Here is a 16,625-nt window from a genome sequence, read left to right as displayed (position 1 = left end):
TATATATATATATATATATATATATATATAAATATATATATATATAACGGGGCGGCCAGGTGGCTCAGCAAGTAAGAGCACCGGGTCCAGTGTCGGGATGACCTGGGGATCAAATCCAGGCTCAGATACTCAGCACCACACCCAGAAATAACTGGCCGTGTAACCTTGAGCAAATTACTTAACCCCGATTGCTTTAAAAAAAAAATATCCCAAAAAGAAAACTCCTAGGAATGTTATAGCCAGGTTCTGAAATTCCCTGATCAAGGAGAGAATATTACAAGCAGCCAGGAAGAAACAATTTGAATATTGTGGAAACAAAATCAGGATAACTCAGGATGTGGTAGCTTCTACACTGAGGGATTGAAGGGCTTGGAATATGATATTCTGGAGGGCAAAGGAGCTGGGATTAAAACCAAGAATCACCTACCCAGCAAAACTGAGTATCATGTTTCAGGGGAAAATATGGTCATTCAATAGAATAGAGGACTTTCAAGCATTCTTGCTGAAAAAACCAGAGTTGAATAGAAAATTTGACATTCAGATACGAGAAGCATGAGAAGGTAAACAGGGAAAAGAAATCATAAGGAACTTACAAAGTTGAACTATTAACATTCCTACATGGGAAAACGGTAATTGTAACTGATGAAACTTTTCTCAGTATGAAAATAGTTGAAGGGAATGGAAATATCTATATAGGAGGGTATACGGGCGTATGAATACATATGTGAATGTGTATATATATTTACAGGTATACATAGACGGCACAGGACCAATTTAAAAGGAAGGGTTGATACTTAAAAGGTGAAATTAAGAGGTGAGAGAGGAATATAATGAGAGGAGATGGGGAGAGACAGAATGGGGTAAACTATCTCATATAGAAGAGGCAAGGGAAAATGGTTACAATGGAGGCGAAGAATAGGAAGAAAAAGGGAATGAGTCAACCTTATTCTCAATTGGGGAGGGAATGAAATACACACTAAATAGGATATCTCACCCTACAGTAGAGTAGGGGGGAAGGGGATGAGAGGGGAGATGATGGAAGGGAGGGCAGGCGGTGGGGGGAGGGAAGTTGGAAGCACCCACTTTTGAAAAGGGATGGGATCAAAGTAGAGAATAGAATAAGTGGGAGGTGGGATAGGAGGGAGGGAAATATAGTCAGTCTTTTACAATATATCTACTATGTTAATGTTTTGCATTAGCCACACATGTACAGCCTATACTGAACTCCTTATCTTCCCAGTAAGGGTGGGTGACAAGGGAAGAAGGGAAAGAATTTGGAATTCAAAGTTGTAAAATCAAATGTTTAAAAAATATATATATATATATGTACTATTATTAATCCTATTTTACATGTAATTGGGAAATAAGATATACAGGCACTGGGGCATAGAGATCCACCATGCCCTACTGGAAAATTCAAAGGGAGTATGGGAGAAGATATGGGAGAGAGCAGATCGGAGGAGGGGATACCCTATGGGACTGCTATTTTGCGGCGGTGGGTAGGGGAAAAATGTGGAGAAAATTTGTAACTCAAAATATGGTGGAAATTAATGATGTAAATCAGAAGTTAATAAAGCATTTGAAAAATGAAAAAAAAAAAGAAGTGGAACTCTTGGACCAAAGTATTGAGCAATAGATTCCTTGGGGGAGATTTCAGAAACAAGTAAAATCTTTGACCTAAAGTGGTCACCTGAAAAGCCCTGACTGTTCAGTTGTCTCTGGGTAAATTGTAATATGTGATCATTTTTCTAAGGTACAGGACCCCCCCTAAAGAATTTACTCAGTAACCTAGGGGTGAATATATGCCGTAAATTTTACCTGTTTCTTTTTGGGATGCATCAATTGGAACAGCAGGGGCCGACCTATAACCTAGCATCCCAGAAATTATTTTATTTCCCTCTTCAAGGGAGAGTCCTCTCATTTGGTTTTTTCATCCTCTATTTACCTTCCATCCCACATTTCCTAAGTGAGGTATCATTAAGATCTGACTTACATCATAGAATTTCACTGAACTCCATCAATCATTTTTGCTTCACCTGTTGTCTGCACCTGGCTCCCTAAAGATCCAAAGGATAACTGATATTGATACATGTGTTACTTCTGAGGTCGCTGCCAACCTTTTCCTTTGTGCCATTTCCCTCCCTTTAAAGTGGAATAAAGTGAGTTCTGTGGGACATTTGATCTAGGCAATGAAATAAATATAGATACAGGAAAAATGTTACATTTTGTCATCTTACCTAGTGCTTTCAGGGTCTTCTGTGTTTATCCTTTACAGAAATGATGATCATATTAATAATAGTTTGTATTTAATATGTCACTTTATAGTTTACAAAGCACTTTCTTAGAAACTGCTTTATGAATTAGGTAGTGAAAGTGTTATCCTCAGTTGTACTTGAGGAAACTAGAACCTAGAAGGTTAAAATGACTTGTGATTTCAGCCCTGGCCTGATTCCAAGATGAGTTCTGAATCCTGTCTACTAAACTGATGCTGACCATATTCTTGTGTGACAGGGTAGGTGTGTGGGGTGGGAGGTTGGGGAATATTGTCTTCAGTTTATAGTTGGAGGCCTTCAATAAGGGAACCTGATGGCACAGTGAATAGAATGCTAGGCCTGGAGTCAGTAGGATATGCCTTAAACATCAAATCCAGACTCAGACAATACTTAGCTGTTGGGCCCTGGGCAAGTCACTTAACCTCTGCCTCAGCTGCAAAATGGGGATAAAAACAGCATTTACCTCCCAAGGTTGTTGTGGGGATCAAATGAGATGGTATTTGTAAAGTGCTTAGCACAGAACCTTGAATATGATAGGTGCTTAATAAATGCTTATTCCCTTTTTCTCTGCCCTGTATGGTGTACAAAAAACACCCTGGGTTATTCAAGGCCATGCTAATGGAGCGAAGGTGCTGACTGACCTTACTAAGTTGGAAGTTGGAAAAACAACAGCCTGTATTTGCTGTTTGAGGGCTAGCCTAGATGAATACAGAGGGGGTACATAGCTGAGATGACCATAGAATGATATGTTTTTTTGGCTACAGGGGCTCTCAGTGGAAGGAAAGAAGTAAACATTTTATTAAGCACATGTGATGTGACAGGCACTGTACTAAGCTCTTTACAAATATTTCTCATTTGTTCTTTGAAACAATCCTGGAAGGTAGGTGCTATTAGTATCCTCATTTTACAGTCGAGGAAACTAAAGGCAGACAGGCTGAGGCTGAATTTGAATTCAGGTCTTTCTGACTCCAGGCCTAGCATTCTGTGTACTGTGCTTCTTATCTGTTCCAGCTAGATTAAAAACACCAGAAATCACAGAGCGTATAGCTCCTCTTGATGAAGTCAGATCACCTGGTTTATATGAGATATATATATATATATATATATGGTTTATAGTCTTGGGTCCTTGAGAAAAATGGCAGATATGATTGCTGAGATGGTGATACTTAGAAGACTGTTGAAAATGGGAGAAGTATCACAGAATTGGAGAAAGGAAAATGTCCCAGTTAAAAAAAAAATATTCCTAGGGGAAATTCTAGAAAAGATCATTAACAAGGTGTTTGTCAAATATCTAGAATGGGAAGGAGTTATTTCAAATAGCTAATATATATATTTTGGGGGGGGGAGGGCAATTGGGGTTAAGTGACTTGCCCAAGGTCACACGGCTAGTTTTTGTGTTAAGTGTCTGAGGCCGGATTTGAACTCAGGTCCTCCTGACTCCAGGGCCGGTGCTCTATTCATTGCAACACCTAGCCACCCCTTTTTTGGCTTTTTTTTTTTCAAATAGCTAATATTAATTCATCAAGAATAAGTCATGGCAGACTAACCTCTTTTCCTTTTTTGACAGGATCACTAAAATAGTAAGTGAAGGGGATGCTGAGATGTAATTGGTCTAAATTTTAAGCAAAACTTGATGTAGAATATAATATTCTTAATTCTTTTTTTTTGTTTGTTTTTTGGAGGGGGAGGGCAAGGCAGTTGGGGTTAAGTGACTTGTTTAAGGTCATGTGGCTAGTTTGGTGTGTGTATGTATATGTTAAGTGTCTGAGGCTGGATTTGAACCTAGGTCCTCCTGACTCCAAGGCCAGTGCTCTATTCACTGTGCCATCTAGCCACACCAGAATATAATATTTTTATGGAGATGCAGAAATAAAGATTTATACTCAGATCTACAATCCCCAGATTCATTTTTCTAGGAGTACTTGTCTGTTTTCTGTATCGGATGAATGAATAAATGAATCAGCATTTTTGAATGTTTACTGTGTGCCAAACATTTCAGTAAGCACTGAGTATACAAATTTTAAAAATAGTACAATATGATCTCAAGAAGTTCACACTCTAATCAAGGGAGACACTAAATATAAAAGAATTCAACTGCAAGGTTGTTGTAAAGGCCCAGACCTTTTAAGGGTACAGTAGAAAGGTAGATAACTCAAGGTCCATGATTCCCAGGATATGTTATATACAATGCACAGCCAAAGTTAAGGTCTAGTGCAGGGGTGGGGAACTAGTGGCCTTCTAGGCCATAAGTGGCTTTCTAGGTCCTTGGGTGTAGTGTAGTGTAAGTCTTTTGACTGAGTCCAAGTTTTACGGAACAAATTATTTTATTAAGGAGATTTGTTCTGTGAAGTTTGGATTTAGAGGGTCACACTTGAGGATCTAGAGGGCCACATGTGGCCTCACGGCCACAGGTGACCCATCACTGATCTAGTGGGAGAAGCACAATGTGAACTGAGGGTGTATCAATCAATCAACAAATATTTATTAAATACTTACATTGTACTTGCCCTGGGGATCTAAAGACAAAAATGAAAAAGTCCTTACCCTCAAAGAGTTTACATTCTGTTGGAGAATATACACACACACAAGTATGTACATATATACATACATGACACATATAAAGCACTACTACCTGTGAGGGAACAAGGAAAAGCCTCTTGCAGAAATAATCATTTGAACTGAATCTTTTTTTTTTTTTTGAGAGGCAATCAGCGTTAAGTGACTTGCCCAGGGTCACACCGCTAATAAGTATCTGAGTGCAAATTCTAACTCAGGTCCTCCTGACTCCCAGGCTGGTGCTCTATCTCCTGTGCTACCTAGCTGTCCCTGGACTGAGTGTTAAAGGAAGCCAGAAACTCCTAGGAGTAGAGGTGAAGAGGGAGAGCCTTCCAGCAATGAGGGATAGCCAAAACAAAGGCATGGCAATAGAGTATCATTTATGAGGAATAGTAAATAGGCCAGTGTGGCTGGATTTTGTAGAATGTGGGGAGTGGAGCAATGTGTAAGGAGACTGGAGAGATAGGATTAGGCCAGGTGGTGAAGAGCTGTAAGCGCCAGGCAGAGTAGTTTATATTTGACCCTAGAGGGAGCCATTAGAGTTTATTGAGTAGAGGGGTGATGGTCCTATCTGCTTTAAGAAAATCACTCGGGCAATTGTGTGGAGATTGAATTGTAGTTGGGAGACACTTGAGGCAGGAAGACCAATTATTTCACTAGTTTATGTGAAAGGTGATGAACCTGAACTTGAATGGCGATTGTTCTGGTGGAGTGTAGGGTATGGGTGTGGGAGATGTTGTGGACATAGAAATGACAAGATGCACAAGTAACAGAGAAATGTCTCCACAACCAGTTTTGGCTAATACGGAGATAATACAACTGCCAAATATTGAGGGAAGAGGGAAAAGAACAGAGAGATGGGGAGGGAGTCAGGGACATCTAAGCTTTAATATGAATGACTAGAATCATGTCAGATTGATATGGAGGTAGATCTCAAAAGCAAAGCTTGGAAGGAAGAGAAGGGGTGTTATTTGGATTAGACCAGAGAGGTTGTTTAAATGTTGGGAGAACAGAGCACTTATAGAATGTAGGGAGGGATTGGCTGTTTTCAGGGAACAGCAAATAGGTTTACTAAGATATGAGGGTATTATTTAAACAAGGGGATTTTGAAGCTACAAATAAACATTTCAGTTCTTTTTTTAAAAGAGGTTGTTATTAACCCATTGGAACTTGTAAGAAATTGTGCCTGCTTGTGAGAGGGGGTGGTTGGGTGATGATCAAAACAGGTCAAGTAAGGAGGTGGCTAGCAGACAGATACTTGTTATAAGCAGCCGAAACCTCCCCCTCCTTGTTGCCCTGCTTGCCACGTCTGGCTCACCAGGTTTCACACACATACACAGTTATTCCACTCAGAGCCAAAGTTTGAGTGGTTTGGGTTGAACAGCCCTTCTAATTTTGAGATGACCATTGTATCAGCCCTTCTGTTCCCCTCCTTCCTGGCCCTGTGGCAAAATCCATGCCCTCTCCCCAACCCCAGACTGCTAGAACAACAGCCCCCCTGTCAGTGTAGTGCCTGGAGCCTGGACCTTGGCAAGGGCCGCTGAAAACAGTGACATATATGCTGGGGGATGGCTCAGAAGACTCTGTGGAGAAAAAGGAACTTGTAGCCAGGCAGCCTGCTTGTGGTTTTTTTTGCTGGTGTTTCTGAAAAGAAGTGACTGCAGGGAGTTGGCTCATGCTTTTGCTTGCAAGGATTCATGCCGGGCAGGCTTGTTTTCTTCATTACGAAGCATTTTTCAATGCCTAATTGCACATGGTGCTACACTAGATCCTGGACAAAGCAAACATTAATATTTCTAGTCAGCTGGCTGAATTCATTAAAGCATGGTGCTAATGAGACCAAAGCTGTAGACTTGGGCCTTATCTGAAGTTATTAAGTTCTATTCCTTGTTCCAGGTGGCTCAGTGGATAGTGCATTGGACCTGGAATCAGAAAAACCTGAGTTCAAATCTGGCCCCAGACACTTATTAGCTGTGTGTGTGTGATCCTGGGGAAATCCTCAGTTCCTCATCTGTAAAATGGGGATAATAATAGCATCTATATCCACCTACCTCTGAGGGCTCCTGTGAAGATCAAATGAGATAATAATTGTAAAGCATAGTGCCTGGCACATAGCAAGTGTGCTATATAAATGTTAGCTATTATTATTGTTATTATTACTCCATTATTAGATTGTAAGCTTCTTGAAGGCAGGAGCTTTTGCCTCTTTAGCAGTTAGCACAGTGCCTGGCACATAATAGGTGATTTACAAATTGTTATTGATTGCTCACTCCAGCCAAGGGTGTTTGCTATGGGTTACAAGGTGAGCACGAATGGACAGTTTAGTTCGAATCTGTCTTGGTGCTTAGAAGAACAAACTTAGGGGCAGCTAGGTGGTGCAGTAAATAGAGCACCGGCTGTGGAGTCAGGAGGACCTGAGTTAAAATTTGGCCTCAGACACTTAACACAAATACTAGCTGTGTGACCTTGGGTAAGTCACTTAACCCCAATTGCCCTCCAAAAATAAAGGAAGGAAGGGAGGAAGGAAGGAAGGAAGGAAGGAAGGAAGGGAAGGAAGGAAGGAAGGAAGGAAGGAAGGAAGGAAGGAAAGAAGGAAGGAAGGAAGGAAGGAAGGAAGGAAGGAAGGAAAAACTTAGTTGAATGATAAACCAGAGACTTGGTCTCACTAGTGGAGTATCAGTATCCTGCATGTGGTAGGCACTGAAGTGTTGGTATTTGATGATGATCCTCTACTGACATTTCATCTTCACATAAGATGAATAGCATGTCACAAAGAGAAGTACATGGAGAATACATGGAGGCAATGTGGTGTAATGGAAAGAATGATGGACTTGGGAGTCAGGAATGGATGGGTTTACGTCAGCTAGGTGGTGCTATGGATGGAGTACGGGAGAAAATTTGTTTTCCTGAGTTCAAATATGGCCTTAGACACTACCTGTGTTATCCTGGGCAACTCACATGACCCTGTTTGCCTCAGTTCTTCATCTGCAAAATGAACTGGAGAAGGAAATGGTGAACCACTCCAGTATCTTTGCCAAGAAAACCCCAAATGGGGTCATGAAAAGTAGGATATGACTGAAGAACAATAACACCACCACCTCCCAGCTCTGATAATTCAGTAGCTTATATAACCTTGGGTTCATCTTTTTAACTTCCTGAGTTTTAATTTATTGAGCTTTAAGATGGGTATCTTGTTTATGCTGCCTGCCTCAGAAAGTTGATTTGAGAAAATTGCTTTCAAAACCTTTAAGTGCTGTTCAGCTATAGTACTCTAGTTTTTTATTTATAATGATATGAGCTTATAGTCTATGGCCTGATTTTCTCTATAGCCTATAAATGAGAAAAGAATTTTTTTACCCAACAAAGGGTAAAAAAAATCCCATAAGATAAACAGACAATTTTGATTATATGAAACTGAAAAGCTTGTAACAGAATCAATGCAGATAAAATTAGGAGAATAGCTAACTGGGAAAAAGTTTTTCAGTAAATTTTTCTGATAAATGTCTGTTATCCAAGATTAGGGAACTAGTCGAAATATATAAGAACAGGAGGCAGTCCCTAATAGATAAAGGGTTAAAGGATATGAATAGGGACTTATTAAAAGAAAAAACTCAAGCTATAACATATGAAAAATATTCCAACTCACTAATGAGAAAAGCAAATTTAAAAAACCTTACACCTACCAGACTGGTATACCTACCATATAGTTTTGACAAAGATGACAAAAAAGGAAAATGACAAATATTGGAGGGTGTTGTGAGAGTACAAACATACCAATATAATGTTTGTTGAGCTGTGAAATGGTCCATCTGTCTTAGAGAACAATTTGAACCCCAAATCCCAAAGTTACTAAACTGTGCCTACCCTTTAACCAGTGATAACACTTAGGCCTACCTCAAAGAGGTGAAAGACAAAAGGAAAGAACCCATATGTCCATAAATATTTATTGCAACATTTTTTAAAAAGTAGAGAACTGGGCAGTAAGGGCTTGGCCATTAGTTGAAGAATGGCTAAAGAGGTTGAGATACACACAAACACACATACATTTATGTATTTATGTATGTATGATTAAAAAAACACATACGTATGTATGAGTATATACACACATATAATGGTAGTCCATCAGATTGTTAACTCCTTGAGGTCAGAGACTGTCTTTTGTGTCTCTTTGTATCCCCAGAATTTACACAATACCTGAGACATGGTAGGTGCTTAATAAATGCTTATTGACTGATTGGTATATGAATTAATGAATATTATTGTAGTATAAGAAATGAAAAAAGGGATAGACTCAGAGCGGCATGGAAATACTTCAGCGAACTGGTGCATAGTGAAATGATCCAGTGAACCAGGAGATCAATTTAAATAATAAGTAAAATAATGTAAAGAAAGTAATTTTGGAGGATTGAATAATTCTGAACATTGTAGTGACTAAGTATGACGCTGGAGTACGAATGATGAAGCAAACGATGTATTACAAAACGTGATGGATGTGAGATGCAGGATGAAGTATTACTATTTAAGCACAAAAAAAACCTTGGATGGCATATATGTTAGTTGCTTTCAGCAGGTTCTTCCTGTTCACCTTTAATTTCAGAATACCAGTTGACTCTCTTAGTGTATTCAGCCATATGTTTTTCCTTGATATCTTTACTAGTAATTTATCTCTTGGGGAAGAGGCCAAGGTGATTTTAGGAATCATCTTCATCATTGGTTCAGGATGACTTCTGTTAAGAATTTTGTACTTTTCTAGTTCAAAGAACATTTTGAAATTAAGAAAGATTCTATAAGATGGAGGTATTTGATTTGTTTTTCATTGGAGCCATGTAGATTGTTGTCATCCATATACATCAAGTCAGTAATAAGATGTTTTAGTTTGACTCCTTCATTAGTTTGGAAATCATTCCTGAAAATACTTAACCATATTTAGGAGATATGGTAATGGTTTTAGGCTGGACAGAACCATAGGGTGCTTAAAGTTTTTCCTTGAAAAATTCCACCTTTTACATGAACTGTTTTTTGATATCAGTGTGTTGGTGGCATGTTTCAAATAGAGAAGTTTTCCACATGGACATTAAATACTCTAGTGTTTTTGCCATATTTGATTCTTTTTATATATTTGTTATACATAACTGAGGCATGTGTATTAAACGGATTGATAATCAATAATATGTTTTGTGGTGTTTTTGGACATATTAATCTCTAAACTCTGAATTTCTTTTTATATCCGTGGGACTTTATGACATGTTATTTTTGCCCCTTAGTCAATATATATTTTTTAAGTGTTAAAAGATTTTTTTCTTTTTGCTATCCAAGCTGTGAATACTTTGTATAAAATACATAAAAAACACAATTAGCTTATATTTACAATGGTCACTGTTGTTTTCATCCTTTTGTAGTTTTAGGCATACATCTGAGAAGAACTAGTAATTCATGTGTTGTCATTCGAACCCATAATTAAAGATCTTATCTGACTTTCTGCTTCCCAGTTTTTAATGTCTTGATGATCTTTTTAAAATAAATTTTAAAACTGAATTTTTACTTTTTTATACATTCGTTTTAAAATTTGAGTTCCAAATTCCCTCCCTCCAGCCCCTCCCCACCTAGTGAGAAAGCAAGCAATATGATATCCATTATGCATATGAAGTCATGCAAAACATGTTTCCATATTAGTCATGTTTTGGGGGTGAAGGGAAGGTAAGAAAAACAGAGAGAAAAATATGCTTCAGTCTGCACTCAGAGTTCATCAGTTTTCTCTATGGAGATGGATAACATTTTTCATCATAGGTCCTTAGAAATTATGATAGATCATCAGAGTAGCCAAGTCTTTCACAGCTGATCATTATTACAGTATTGCTGTTCCTGTATACAGTGTTCTTCTGGTTCTGCTCTCTTCACTTTGCTTCAGTTCGTATAAATCTTCACAGGATTTTCTGAAGTCATCACGATCATATACCACACCTTGTTCAGCCATTCCATAGTTGATGGGCATCTTAATACCAATCATGGCAGCACACCTGAGGCCTGCTGCTGTGAATAATTTCAAGGTTCTAATCACATAGTATAAGGATCTTTCTATTCAGCAATAAACTAAACATTTCAATGAAGCATAACATTCATAGCAATATCCTTAAGCAAAACATGTCACGCATACATATATGTATATATGTGAACATACATACACATATGTATATGTGTATATATATATCTCATAACACTTAGTATATCATATGGCACATAGATATATCATTACAATTCAGTAGCATTCCCCAAAATACTTGTTTACACAATTAGGGGGTCCCAGTCTAGGGTCTTCCCCAGTACAACACATCCTTAAGGGGTAGCAGAAAAGACAAACACCATCTACCCCTAGGTCACAGTAAGTCACAATCTCTTCAATCAATGCACAGTGTCCCAGTAAAGTACTCTCTCATTGACCTGAGGCTGACTTCCAAACCCCATGGTTCCTCCTCCATGGGTCTACCGCTCCCAGCTCTTGCGTGGGTCCACATGCAGGAAGCTCTCTGCTCCTGCTTCATGTCTCAGTTCATGGGGACTGCTCCACTCCAAGCTCTTCCTGCTTCTGACTGACAGCAGGCTCCGAGGACTCCTGCCTGAAGCTTCTGTTTTTACGAAAACAAAGCTTAACAGGGCTACAACAATATTTATACACATTGCCAGCACCATCATCTCAATTCACTTTAACAGCTTTTAAAAGGGTCCTGAGTTAAGCCTTATTCCCATGGGTGGATCTCCACTCTTCAGTTCAGTTCACTCATAAAAACCTACAGGTAGGGCTTCTATCTGAGAAATTAACGCAGATCAACAGTGGGAGCACTGACATCTCAAAAATTCTTTCTGTTAGTCCTCTTCACAAGTAAGTTTGCCTAGCCGGCTTTTGCATGCTTCTCTCAGCTCTGCTTCTCTCCCTACTCTCCCCTCTCCCTTCAAGCAATATAATATATACTATTTATATTCAAAGCTTCTTGATTCAATCACAGACTCTTGATTCAATCAAAGGCAAGACTCATCAAAGGCACTTGATCGGCTAAAACTCAGTCCAGAAAAACAGCAAAAAATCCTACTTAACTTGCCATTACATTCTAATTTCTAATTTTTTTGCCCCCAGAAAATATTGCTATAAATATTTCTGTACATATAGGTCCTCTTTTCTTTTGGTCTCTCTGGAATGCAGACACAGTAGTGGCATGCCTGGGTCAAATGTATGCACAATTTTATAGCCCTTTGGGCATTGTTCCAAATTGTTCTCCAGAACAGTTGGACCAGTTCATAACTCCACCCCTGCTTTCCAGTTTTTCAGAAAAGGTAAAGTTTCAGTAGGTTCCCTTGAAGTGACCATTCTATCTTTCTTCACACTAACCATGCACGGTCTTTCTCTTTTGAGTTTTTGTTCACTTCGTTAAGTTGCATTTCTTACAACCCTGTAGATGAACACCCAGAAATTTTCTTCCTTCTTTGGGAGTTCTGTTTGGCCCATTGTTACTTTTTATCTCAAGACTCTATTGTCACGTTTCTGATGTTGAGTTGCTAATTTTGTTCTTTGCACTGCTCTCTCTTTTTTTTTTGGCCTTTTGGAGGGCAATTGGGGTTAAGTAACTTGCCCAAGGTTACACGGCTAGTTTTTTTGTGTGGGTATTAAGTGTCTGAGGCTGGAACTGAACTCAGGTCCTCCTGACTCCGGGGCCGGCGCTTTTACTCACTGTGCCACCTAGCTGCCCCACTGCTCTGACTCTTTCTATCACCTTAACATTTTAAACTTTGATTTTAGTTATTGACAAGGAGCTCTAGAATTTCTGATGTTTTTGTTTTCTGAATCCTTTTCTGCAAGTTGCTTTTTTGTTGTTGTTTTTTTCCCTTTAATTGGGCAATATAACATTTATGTATTCTCCTGTGTAAGTATACTAGCCAGATATTGTCATTTTCCACTACCTTTCTATATATTCTCCAAAATTGTTCCCAAGTTATTTCTGCCCTGGTGGTTTTTGATTTAAAGGTCTTCCTTGATAGCACCATCTTTCTTCCTATGGTTCTTATCTTTGCAATGACTACCAAATATATGATGTAGGTCCTAAAATTTTTTTAAAACTGTCAAATAAAGCAGGAGAATGTATTTATCATGGTGATAGTACACACTAGCCTTTAATAATTATTGTATTTTGGTGTAATTATTCTGCTATTCATGCTATCAAATTAAAAAAGTACTTTTTTGAATTTCATTCTTAATAATACCCATTTCCATTTCAGTCATTTATGCCTGGTGCTCTTGCTGGTCATATGTTTTGTTGTTAGGTATAACTTCGCGAGTTTTGTGAAGATTTTCAGTGACGTCAGTGTCTTCAACTTTTTCCTCTTCAGATTTTAATAACTCCTCAATTTTAGCTCTTATTTTTTTCCATCTAGACTTAGGGATGATTTTTTTTTTAATGATTGCCTTTCTTTGGTCAAAAATTCTGTGACTTGAAGCTGAGGGTACTATTTACCAAAAAAATTAGTATGAGATGCCTGTAACTGGTGAGTTCTCATTCCAATTTTGTTATGATATAGTATTGACATATAATTAAAATATTCACATCTAAAGTTGATTTTATTTGCATTCATGGTTTGGCAAAGTTAGTGGCGACTGTCATTTGTGTGAAGCATTTCCAGTAGGTGGGGTATTAGTATTTTGGATTGAATCTTATGTATCTTGACTTCTTATAGTAACAGAACATAAAGGAGTACCACTCACTGCAGTCCACTCTGTGTGAAGCTGATCATTAGGATGGTTTTGAGTAGGGTCAGTTTGAAACCCTATGCTGCCCCATCTATTTATTAGGTTCATAGAAGCATTTTTATCACATTGGCTGGAATGGTACTCATGTCAGGGTTATCACCAGAACCCAGTGTTTTAGAATCCCCACCAGTTTTTTTTACAACTGTTATTATACTTGTCTTAGGGCACACAAAGTCCTCTCTGTAATATTCCTGACTGGCAGTCTTTTACTTTGCCAATGTACACTCCTCCTTCCCCCTCACCGAAATCACAAGTCCATACCAAACCCTCAAATTATTATTATTAATTATTATGCTTTTCAGCTTCTGGGTGACTTTTAGGCTCCTGTAAAAAAAAAAAGCACCTGGAGATTTTTTGTTGAGAGCTTAAATGTTTGTGGACTGTCATAATGGCCAGGTTGTCAAGTTATCTGATCTGAGTAGTCTGGTCTTATGGGATAGAGGTTTGAGGTATAATGGGGAAGTAATCTATAATGTCTCCTCATTTACAAAAGATGATTTCATTGCAGAGTACAAAATAGGTTAACTCTCACACCACTATTCCATTTGTTTAGAATTCAATCTAATCACCAAACTGTCACCACACCCTTGTCCTCTCTTAACTGTGTGATTAGCTTGAGGTTCTGACCACAGATAGACCCTGGAGCCCTTTCTCCTTCATCCCCAAGGGGTCTTATGGAAGGAATGGTGTTGAAATGATTCTCTTTATCCAAGTTTCTGATCCTGTTAATTAGCTATCTGACTTTGGGCAAGTCGTTTTTGCCCTCAGCTAGGTGGTTCAGTGACTAGAGCACTGGGACTGCAGTCAGAAAAAGTTGAGTCCAAATCTGGCCTCAGAAACTTATTACTTGCATAACCTTGGGCAGGTCAGTTAAGCTCTGTGTGCCTCAGTTTCTTCAACTGCGAAATGGGAATAATAACAGTTGCTATCTCATAGGGTTGTGAGGAGCAAGTGAGATGATATTTGTAGTGAGCTGCTTGTACTTCTAGAAAGCTTAACATGTAAAGCACTATGAATAGGCTACTTATATACTATATAATAGACGTTGCTACTCATAAAGGATGATGAGAAATTATCTTCCCCATGGAAAACTTTGCTGCCTCAAGGCAGAACAATAGAAGGAACTTGCTCAACTTGCTGCAATTGATTATCTACTTGTATTTTACCTTTTTTCAGAATATTAAAAAAAACAACAACACAAAAAACAAAAAAACCCAAAACAACAAACCCCTACTTGGTTGTCCAATTCTATTGGCACTTCTAGCATTATATATCCTCATCGGGCTCCCAATTTTATGCCTCCTCCCAGCTTTGTACTACCTTCATTTGATTTTCTGTATTTTCAACATCATAAATCATTTAGCCATTCTATAAGAGAAATGAGTCTAGCTGTGGCTTCTGATTAGCATATATCTGTAGTCTCATTCTTCCCTTGGACAAGAAATAATAATGTCCTGATTAAGCAGAACTTAAATTACTTTGGGTTAATTCTTTGACATTCTGTTATTTTTCACTCTTGGTATTTTTTTTCCCTTTTTTCTTGAGGTTTTATTGATATCTTTTGTTTTCACATAAGCCATTTTGGGATATGTCCTCTCCCCAACCTCCAATGAGAGACCCGTCCCATGTAATGAAGAAAAGCAGTTAAGCAGAACCAATATAGCTACATCTTCTAACATTTTATGCAACATTCATACCCACAGTACCCTAATCCAAGGAAAGAAGAGAAAGGCATTTATGGCTTGTTCTATTTCATTTTATAAGACCATGTTGTTTAAGCTATTTCTTATTTTGTGTATTTTATATTTTGTAGGGTGATCACATTTTTTGTTAAAAACTGTAACATCTCAACTTGATTGAAACCCTACAAATCCTTATCTGCACTCATTTAGCCACTGCTCTGCTTAGCTGCCAATCTCTTGTCTCTCTCTTCAGCAATTGTAAGGCAGATACCCTTTCCTCAGGAAAGAGAGATCCAAGGCTTATTACCTTTGCCAATAACAAAAAAGTTGGAGAGCCTGGTGGCAAAACTATTGCCATTGGCATCTTTTACATGGACAACATCAAAAGAGCCAGGATGTTTCTCCCTGTTTGTGATCACATCAATTCGACCCAAATTAGCCCCACCAGTCATCATACATAGGTTACCAGTATCAAACTTGATAAAATCAGTGATCTTGCCAGCCTCTAAATCACTGTGAACTGTCATTCACTTTGATCAGAGGATCTGGGTAACGGATAGTACGGGCATCATGGGTCACCAGATGGGGAATACCTTTTGTACCCACAAAAATTTTCCTCACTTTGCACAATTTATGTTTAGCTTCCTTGGCTGTAATATGATGAACGGCAAAGCGTCCCTTTGTGTCATAAACCAGACGGAAATGTTCACCTGTCTTCTCAATACTAATGACATCCATAAAGCCAGCTGGGTATATAATATCAGTGCGGACCTTGCCATCAATCTTGATGAATCGCTGCATGCAGATCTTCTTTACTTCATCTCCAGTCAGGGCATACTTCAGTCTGTTTCTCAGGAAGATGATGAGTGGGAGACACTCCCTCAGCTTGTGGGGACCTGTTGATGGTCTTGGAGCAAAAACTCCTGTTAACTTATCCAGCATCCAATGCTTTGGAGATGCTACACGCTTGAAATGCTTCTTGGGACCATGAGCCATGGTTACACTGAACCAGAGATAAAATGGGAACTTTACTCAGCTGTAGGATCAGAGGCTCTGTCTACCTATACGCTGTGTGTATTTGGCCAAATCACTGTACCCTTTTGGGCCTTAGCAGCTTTACCAGAAGCACGACCAGCCAGTCCCAAGGCTGCATGGAAAGCCACTCTTGGTATTCTTTATCTGTATTTGCTCTTATGTAAATTGCTAGAGCAGTTGGTCTTTATGGTCCTTTCCAGTTTTCAGCATTTATAGATATATGGTTAGTTTGTGGACTAAGTCAGGTCCCTTCCTACTATGGGCTTCAGTTGTCTGTAGAATATG

General features: G+C 38.7%; 1 protein-coding gene and 1 pseudogene across 5 annotated transcripts in view; one reads left to right on the top strand and one right to left on the bottom strand.

The window, feature by feature from the left end:
* SEPTIN9 (septin 9) overlaps nt 1–16,625 on the top strand; it is a 363,859-nt gene that overhangs the window by 155,841 nt on the left and 191,393 nt on the right. The window lies entirely within an intron of this gene.
* LOC138152672 (small ribosomal subunit protein eS4-like) lies at nt 15,146–16,360 on the bottom strand (annotated as a pseudogene).

Source organism: Petaurus breviceps, unplaced genomic scaffold, assembly GCF_028583685.1.
Source record: "Petaurus breviceps papuanus isolate PSGF00001 unplaced genomic scaffold, PetGlider_PUasm1.0 90925, whole genome shotgun sequence".
In the NCBI taxonomy this organism is placed as follows: domain Eukaryota; kingdom Metazoa; phylum Chordata; class Mammalia; order Diprotodontia; family Petauridae; genus Petaurus; species Petaurus breviceps.
The sequence above is the reverse complement of the archived record's forward strand: the minus strand, read 5'-3'. Positions and strand labels throughout refer to the sequence as shown.